At 35.1% G+C, this 9,906-nt stretch overlaps 1 protein-coding gene across 1 annotated transcript in view; it reads right to left on the reverse strand.

Moving 5' to 3' along the window:
• Positions 1 to 9,317, reverse strand: part of LOC107755436 (transcription factor HIVEP3-like) — a 78,760-nt gene extending 69,443 nt beyond the window's left edge. The window contains exon 1 of the mRNA XM_016572219.1: positions 9,050 to 9,317. The gene's annotated coding sequence lies outside the window, so the exon portion shown is untranslated. The remainder of the gene's footprint in view (positions 1 to 9,049) is intronic.
• Between the last annotated feature and the right edge of the window lie 589 nt (positions 9,318 to 9,906).

The following is a 9,906-nucleotide window of genomic DNA, read 5'->3' on the forward strand; positions in this document are numbered from 1 at the left end:
CGAGGCATGAACAGACTTGACGAGGCATGAACAGACTTGACGAGGCATGAACAGACTTGACTTGACAAACACAGACTTGACTTGACGAGGCATGAACAGACTTGACTGGGCATGAACAGATTTGAAGAGGCACAAACAGACTAGACTCACAGACAGCGGGTTACAACTTCAATACACGACAAGGCACAATGGGAACATGATGGCTACTTATAGCAGACAAGGAGGGTCACATGACATGAACAAACCAATGGGAAACAAGACACATGACTAAGACTACCAATCAGAACATGACACATACACAAGGCAGAGATACATGAGGGCAAGGGAAGCATGACACTGACAGCATGAAACAATTACAAAATAAAAGACATGGAAAACATGAACATGAAACAAAACCCAAACACCAAACCCCACATTACATCTGGAAGAAATTCTAAAGTACATCAATCCAAAAACTACCATATTGGATCAAATTCTATCCTTGGACCGAAATATTTATATGCAGACTACATAAGGGTCAATTGAGCAAGAGAACTAGCCACTGGTATAATATAAATGCATATTAAGTTGTGGCAATGAAATAGGCCTGCAAAACAAAACTAAACTAAACTTTCATCAGTTTTTCATTTTTGGAACTATTCCTTTAATATTAAGTTGTCACAGCTTAGTTGGTCGTCACTACGCTGCAGAAACTGTGACGATTCCACTTTTGCCAATAGGAGTATTTTTTGGGGGGGGTACAGCCTAGGACAGCCTCTGACAAATGGGAGCCATTTGATGTCTTGAAACTGTGCAGGACAAAATACGAACCTTTTAAAGAACACCAATAAAAAAACAAATAAAAAAAAACACATCAGTATTAAAAAGAACAAGGGACCTGATGGAAGAGTGAGGAATTATTGCTCCTACTTCATTAACTCCCAAGCTATAATTCCTGATTTACGTCTGCCTGTTTTAATAAACATGCAACACAAAATATAGAATGCAATGATGTGTTATTGTTTATGCTGTCATTAGTGTTGGCCATGCACATAGTTATTTGCATTATGGGAGTTAGCCATCCTTGCCTGTACCAGACAAGGAAATGCAATCCTCATCAGCATTAGTAGCCAACAGTCCCCTGGGATCATGCCAGACGATGTTCAACACAACTGCACAGCACAAACACTAACACCTGACCCAAATGTTGCACAATAAGAAGCGGCTAAATGATTCGACTAAAGTGTTACGGATAGAATGATGCAATTTAAAGACATGAGGCATTTTCAAGGCATAAGCAAACCCACCCTGTATGCACTCCAAATGTTTTGTTTTTCATTTGCATAAAGTTAAACTTTTCAAAACTTTTTTCCACATTGGTGGGCACGCCCACATTGCATCAGCAATGGTCGCCCATGTCAACTTAATTCGATAACTCTCATTGAAAACTAATGACTTCCATTTGCTTTGTCAAACCAACATTTGAACAATAGTCACATTGGTACTTTTAAGATTGTGATCATTTGAAATTGTACAGTTGTAAAAAAAAAAAAAAAAAAAAAATTGTAAACAAAAATTGTTTTTAAACTCTAAAACCAACCAATCAACACAAGATCTCATCGAAATGTTAAGCATCGTGAAGCTAAACCCATTGACCTGTGAAAGTACGATGCAGAGAGTGTGGTTGGAATGTGGGTAGTAAAGTATGTGATGGTACCCAAGCTGGTATGTGGAACTGTTGTGGAAGGACTATGCGTTAAATGCGACAAATACATTACAAATTATATTATCATCTTGTGTTTCAATGGAAGGCAGTGTTGTAATTAACTAACACTAAAACTATTAAAAATTATTTTTGTTAACTGAAAGTTGAATAAAATGTTCTGCAATATTTACTAATTTAACACAAATTAGATGTTAAATATGACAAATTTATTACAAATTATATTATATTATATTATCAACGTGCTTTAGTGGAAGCCAGTGTTGTCACCGTTATCTAAAACTATTAAAAGTCATTTTCAGTAACTGAAATAAAATGTTAGATTGGCAACTAACTGAAATTGAAATAAGTTGAAACACTAAAATAACTACAACTAAAAATGAAATAATTTTTTTTTAAGATAAATAGAAAATTAAATAAAAATACTAAAAGATAAACGCATATTTTTAAAAATCTAAAAAAAAGCTTAAAAATTGTAATAAATGCTATAATAGTATATACATATATATATACACATATATATATACATACTGTATATTTTACTACAAAAAACACTGATGAAATAAAAAGCAAGAAGTAATGATGCAGAATTTTAAATAAAGATTTAATATTTAAGTATAATTTCAAAATGTTCAAATTTAGCTTCTTTACAACAAAATTATATTAAAAAAATTTATTTATTATTAAAGGTACACTATGTAACTTTTTTTGGGTTAAAAATGTACAAAATTTATATAATGAGAGAATACATCATGAATCCATCTTCCAAACTGGTTTTTGGTTTTATCCTGAATCGCGACAGTACGCATGTAATGTAGTTTCATTATATGTGTAACGTAATGTTATAAATGTAAGTGTTTATATTTGGACCATTTTAGGCCTGGGGATGACAACTGCCCTCGTCATATCCATAAACAGACAGAAGTAGCTCCGGCTACAATGTTCTTTGGTAAAAAGAAAGCTTGTTTATTAACCTCTAGAGCGCCAAAAGTAGGCAACTTTAAATTCAAATTAAAAACTATTTTAGCTTTGTTCACTTTTGGGCCCAACTGTATATGCGCTTCTTCTTCAGCAGCAGCAGGAATGCCTTCATAAACAGGATGCCAGCATGAGGGAGGTAGGCAGTTTGATGGTGACAATCACCTCCTGTTCTCTTGCTATTACATTACTACACCAGAGGCAGCACAGAGTGAGTGTTCAGGTGTCAATTTTTCGATGAGAGACATCGGGCTCATTCACTGTGGAATTATAGCACTTACTGCCCTTCCCAGACATTCCCATTCATTTCTCCTCTCTTCAGAGGCTGCCGTACGTCACTGGAGGACCCTCAGTAGGGAACGGTGTGGTGTGATGACTGGGCATTTAATCAGTTTGGGTTGTTTAAGATTACGGCTAAGTTCTTATCTTTCTTCAATAACATACCTGACAGGATGATGATTCGGTTTTCCTACTGTGCTGCTGATACTGTGTCCCTAAAGAACAGAGATTATATTATAAATTCTACTGACTGCTGCAGTACAAAAAAATTGCATTTAAATATGGTTAAATGTGTTAAAGTTAAGTGTACTCTACATTTCTACACACTGAATATCTTTTCATTCACACTGACCAAATTTGATAATGTTACAGTATCATTCTGCTTTGTAAAGACTGGTCAGAAATCATGATATAAACATAATCGATTAACTGCAATGTTATGTACACGGTAAAAAAAATTCCGTAAAATCTACGGTAAAAAAACGGCAGCTGTGGTTGCCGGAATTTTACCGTAAAAAATACGGTAGCAACGTTTTAGGTTTTACGGTTTTAACTTAAATTTACAGTTAAATACCGTAATTTCATTAACTGATATAATGTTAATATATCAACCTACTGAAGTACTGAAATCTGTTTTGTACCTTTGTAATGCACCATATAACCACCAAATGCAGGTGGTGATGAGAACGTCACATGATGAACCAAAGCCCATCACAAGCAGCTTTTAAATAAAAGGGGTCATATGATGCTGCTAAAAAGAACATTATTTTGTGTATTTGGTGTAATGAAATGTGTTTATGCTGTTTAAAGTTTAAAAAAACACATTATTTGGTTTTTACTGTAGCATTTTTACAGTCTTTTACCGTTAAAGTCACTGTCATTTTTTACAGTGTACAGCGCTAGTTTTTAACATTAAGAAACAGTTAACCAGGAATATTATCATTAAAATTAAAAACTTAAATACAATACATTTTTGTTACCTGAAACAACATAAATGATAACTTAAAATAAATTATTAACTTACTTTATTTCAGCTAGTTGCCAATGCAACATTTCTCATTTTCATTTAGTTTAACTTTAAGTTCTAAAATAACTAAAACTAAATATACTAAAACTAATAAAAAATAATAAAAACTGTACATACATATATATTTTTTTAAATCACAAAACACAACAAATTTACTAAAACTTTAACTTTAAAGTGAAACCAGACAATACAAATAAAATCTAATTCAAAGTATTAATCAAAACTATGGCAACACTGTATTTTAGGGTTCAATTCTCACTATTAACTAGTTGCTTTTTAGTAGGATATTGGCTGTTTATTAGTACTTATAAAGCACATATTAATGGCTTATTCTGCATGATCATATTCTTCAAATATCAACACTGGCTACCAGAAATCGCTTACTCTTCCTTTAACTTTTATAAAGAATATCTCTTTGGATTTGAGACTTTAGTCTTTGCAACTTTACAGATCTTCTTTATGCACCAAGAGCTTGTAACACTCCAAAAAGAAAGGAAAAATTGAAATCACATCATATGACCCCTTTAAGTTATTTCAAGGAATTTGTCTCTGCATTCAAGCAACATTTGAAATGTGTCAAGTATCTGTACTGCAGCACGTCTTAGGTAAAGTAAGCCTGTTCTAAGTTTAAAAAAACACTTGCTACAGGAGTGTGGGCAGGGGGAGAAGCAAACGGTGAACTTGATGTCCACAAGCGTTTATGTTTGTGAATATGTTTGAGAATAAGGTGAAGAGGAGAAAAAAGATTCAGTGAGGGCTAATAAGGACAAGGCACTAGGTACATACTGTGATAATGGCCAGTGAGTTCCTCCTCAGATCTACAACACTTCATGCCATCCGCCACTGATGGTGCCCTTGTGGCATGCTGGCATTAAACAAAGGACATTAACAACAGCAGAGAACATTATTATTTTTCTTCACAGTGTGAATTTCAATGCCATTGTTTTACTGAGACATATCTTTCATGTCCTCCATTTTGCATGTGAAAGAAATGTAAATGGAGCAGTTAAAGCCAGGGAAAACTTCAAGACGAAATTCAGCCAACAGCTCATTACTCTGACGGTTAGAGCGCACCACAGGTGCTGTGGTGTCCTGCCTAACGAGGAAAGCAATGGTCATTAAAGATTCTCTCACACTTACTGGCGACACGCGGCCGTTAACCTCTGCAACCTCCGTGGATTTCAAGAGAGTTTGACTACGAAAGTTACAAATGTTTTTTTGACCGTGCCATGCTCTTTTCTAATGAAACCATTAGAAGGAAGATACACAATTAAAATTCTGTTTCTTTACAAATAGTTTATTTCAATATAATAGGGCCATCTATGATAATTATTAAAGGGATAGTTCACCCAAAAATTTATATTCTGTCATTAATTAGTAATTACTCATGTTTATGTCATTCTATGTGGAACAAAAAAAGAATGGAAGTAGAATGTCATCCAGGTATTTATTCGCTAATTGTTTATTAATACTGTGTATTCAAACATACTGCCCATGATATACCATATTTTTTTGCACACTATATAGTGTACAAAGAGCATACTTTCTAACATGCATAGTAGGGAAGTCATATTCAAATGCAGGGAGTCAGTTTTGAATGAGTATTTTTCAACAGACCCAGTACATAAATCAGACTCATGAACGATTCATGAATCAGACTGGCTGCATCCGAATATGCATACTTCCCTACCAGTGTTGGGGAAAGTTACTTTTAAAAGTAATGCATTATAATATTGCATTACTCCCTAAAAAAGTAACTAATTACGTTACTTAGTTACTTTTTATGGAAAGTAATGCGTTACATTACTTTTGCGTTACTTTTTAAATATGTTACTTTTTACAAATAAATTGTTTTTAACATAAGAAGTTCTATTTATAGCAAATGTAAAAGCCCTTAACACCAAAAACGGTAATGAATAAACCTCAGGCTGAAGCAAAAGTAAATTCACGTCTGTACAGTAGAACGCAGGAGAAGAAACACTCTTCAGCAATAAAAAAACAATGAAGCACAATTGTTAGTTTATCTAAAGTCATTTTTGCTTATTAGTATGGTTGTACCCTACTATATAGTTGGTGACACTGAAAAAGATTGCAATGCCAGGCAGACGATGTGCCGTTCCTGGCTGTGGAAAAACAACATGTTTGTATATGCTGCCGAAGGATCCCGATTCCCGATGTCAGAGAAAAATGGATTCAGTTTATTTTTAGCGAACACCCCAGTCAAGTCAGTGCTAATTTACGCGTGTGTTCAATTTCACCGTTGACTGTTTTGAGAACAAATCGCAGTATGATGCTGGCTTTACTTTTGCTCAAAAATCAGGCCATGCCAACAACGATGCCACAAACTGTAAGTAATGTATTTCATGTAAAAACCATTTTTAAAACAGTAATCGGTAATGGCGGTAATGGATGTTAGCCAATCATAAAAGTGGGTGGTTACACTGAGCTCTTAAAGGGAAAACACCCCAAAACCGACTGTTTCAGTCAAAGGATAAGAAACGGAGTGAAAAAAGGTCATAAATCACAATGCTTTTTGTCCAAAAACCTTTAGTAATACTATGATTACACCTCAGGGATGAAAAACATGTCATGACCCCTTTAAATTACACTGAACAAAATTATAAATGCAACACTTTTGTTTTTGCCCCCATTTTTCATGAGCTGAACTCAAAGATCTAAGACTTTTTCTATGTACACAAAAGGCCTATTTCTCTCAAATATTGTTCACAAACTTGGAGAGTATGCGATTTTTGATGCAATCACTGGATTGTTTACAAATTTTGGTCACTATGAGCTGTTTTTTTTTTTATGGAAAAAGACCCCATGAAGATTTTCATAAATTATTTTTTAGTCCACGGGAAAAATTTCAATTTTCTAAATCATTTTTTTTGAGTGAACTATTCATCTAAGCATTATAAATATTTTCTATGATCACAACTGAAAGTTTGCTCACATCAGCTAGCAACACCTTGTATCCAGTCACTGTTGCCAAAAAGTCACTTAAAAATATTCTAAATTGCATTTTCGTAATGAAAATTAAAAGTGGTCTAACTTAATGCACTGCATATAGAGACAATGAGTAATTTAGTCTCTAGTCCATTTAAAGAAGATTAAAGCTTAACAAATGGATTCTTTAATGCAGACTAGGCATGGGACGATAACCGGTTTCAAGGTATACCGCGGTTTGGAAAAGGACTGCAGTGTAACTCCAAATTAGCAGGCTAAAACCAAACATTTTTCCTGAGTATCAGAAAAACAAACTGTCCCTCTTTACAAAAGTGTTGCTAACGATATATTTAAACAATCGTGACATTACGGTAAATAAAAAAAGGAAAGAGGCCAACACCATTCCTCCCTTTAGATTCTGCTCAAGCACTGTTGCCACCTAGTTCAAGCAATAACATGTCTCAATCGCAGAGTTCTTCGCTTTGTGCTGATACACTCAAAAATAATATCATTAAGCTCTCCCTCCACACCACCACACACTGCATTAAAGGAAACTAGCTCTAGCCAACTGTGTCAGAGGCAAACGAAGCCAAGTTCTTCATGTTACTTGATATAATGGAAACTGTTTGCATCACATTAGAGAGTTGACTCCAAACAAAACCAGCCTGTATCAAACATATAGTCCCTGACATCAAGAACAGTGCATGATTATATAATCACAATATGAAAGATGATCATAATAAGTTAATTATGATATATTTTCTAAGCAAACCTCCCAGACTATAACATCACTTTTTAAACCAGTGTTGATGTTAAAGTCACAATGAAACGGAAGTAGCGACAGATCTGTTCTTCCTTATTGTGACATACATCTGAGTGAAATGGATTATCACAAAAGAAAAATAGGGCAGGGTCTTCTAAGGTTCTATGCATTGGTTGTGGGCTGGATTTTGAGATGTGGGCGTTGTATTCAAAAGTGGAGGCAGATGACCGTGAGCTCGAAGGGGCAGGATTTAAATGGACAAAATGATTGGTTAAGTCCTGAAAAGTCAGTCGTTTTCACCGAAAGGTCCAATTATGACATTTTCATTAAACATTACGAGGTCAATTTTTATTTTTTTTAATGAAGCATGCACAGATTAATTTGTTCACAATAAGATCTATACATGCATTTAGAAAATAAACAGTGTACATTTTCATGCCAACTTTACACTTCAAAAATCGAGAACCGGATTAGTGAATGTATTGTTCCAGTTTTTTTTTTTCATATGGTTCATAATCGTTCACAAAACGTGTTCGACTAACTATTTTACCCCCCAGAGATTTTTTGACTGTTCAAAACATTAGTTCTTCTAAAATTAAAAAAAAAAGCCTCGTGCTGTTTCTACCATGCATGACTTTATTTAATGAAATGTTAGGAACAATGACAGCCTCATTTTCACTGTATGGAAAAAAGTTACAATGGAAGTGGATGATGACTGAGGCTTGTCAGTCCCTAACATGATACATACCGCCTAACATCTCGCTTTGTGTTCGACGGAAGAAAGTCATGCGAGTTTGGAAAAACATGAAGGTGAATAATTAACTGTTTTTGAGTGAACTACCCCTTTAACCATCATTTCTTTATGAGCAAACGTCCAGTGCTCACTGTATACTCCACACACAGCAGGGGACTCCGTCTATGTTCAGTCATTTCCAAGAATTAGATAAGAGCGTCAGATTCCTGCGGTCTGTGGATTGCCATGTTACTCTAATGTAGCAAAACGTTATTCCTGGCTGACCGTCGGGACAAAACCATGGGCTCGCGCTACATTTCTCAACTTGTTTGAACAATCCAGACAGCTGATTTGACTCATATCGTGCCGCATTGTTTACAGGAAGTCAATCTTCATATGAGAAGTGTAATAGCTTCTACGACTTTCACTTAAAACAGTAATTCCTGCAAAACGCCACGTCTAGTTTTACTAACAGACTTACAAAATGTTATCCCTGCCTAATCAATACATTATCAAAGGAAAATACTTACTAAATATGCTTACTAATTCACCAAAATCAATCTCGTTAATCGACTAAGACGTATATGAAGAAACACAAAACATTTACACGCTACACCATACCTGACACAGTGGTTGGCGTTGCTGTAGCCATTTACTCTTCAGGGCAGCGTGTCGTGGTTCGTATCCCATCGCTTGTCAACCGGAATCGCCGCTGACGCCTCTCTCGGCGTTATTTGGACGCTCGCGAGCCAACAGGGCTTCCCCTCCTGCTTGTCAAACTCGAAGCGCGTATCATACGTTCAGCTGATCAGCGCAACAACAACAGCCACAGTGTCGCGCAACGCAAACAGTTCACACCGCACCACCCTGCACGCGACGCCCCAGGGGTCCCGCCCCCTCCCGTGCTCTCGCAATTCTAGGGGTGATTAATAATCATGAGGTAGTATATTTCCGCGACGCCCATTGGCCGAAGAAAATACCTTAATTTTTAGCTCCTTCCTCGCTGTCAGCCACTGCGAGGTGACGTCATGGAACATTCCAAAAATTCCTTGTCCCGGTATTCTTCATTTCATGTGTAGATATTATTAACAACCAATATTCCTGCGTTTAAAACTTTCTCATATATATATTTTTGTATGTATTTTTAAAGGGACAAGTTACCCAAAATGAAAATTCTGTCATGATTTTCTATTTTCTTTCTGCAGTATTGTATTTAATGAAATAATAATAATAATAATAATAAACCACTTAAAAGTGTTTGATTTCTCCATTATACAATTTTTGGGCTTGTAACAAAATGAGGATGAGTAATTATGAGTGTAGATAATATTCACAATCAATACTCAAAAAAAATAATAATGTATATTATTATTTTATTAAATAAAATAATAATAAGGTATATTATTATTTTATTAATTTTATTAAATAAAATTATACACACACACATATATGTGAGGACGAGTACATATGGGGGGGGG

The sequence above is a fragment of the Sinocyclocheilus rhinocerous genome, unplaced genomic scaffold, assembly GCF_001515625.1.
Source record: "Sinocyclocheilus rhinocerous isolate Xijiao unplaced genomic scaffold, SAMN03320098_v1.1 scaffold11, whole genome shotgun sequence".
NCBI classification, from domain to species: Eukaryota; Metazoa; Chordata; class Actinopteri; order Cypriniformes; family Cyprinidae; genus Sinocyclocheilus; species Sinocyclocheilus rhinocerous.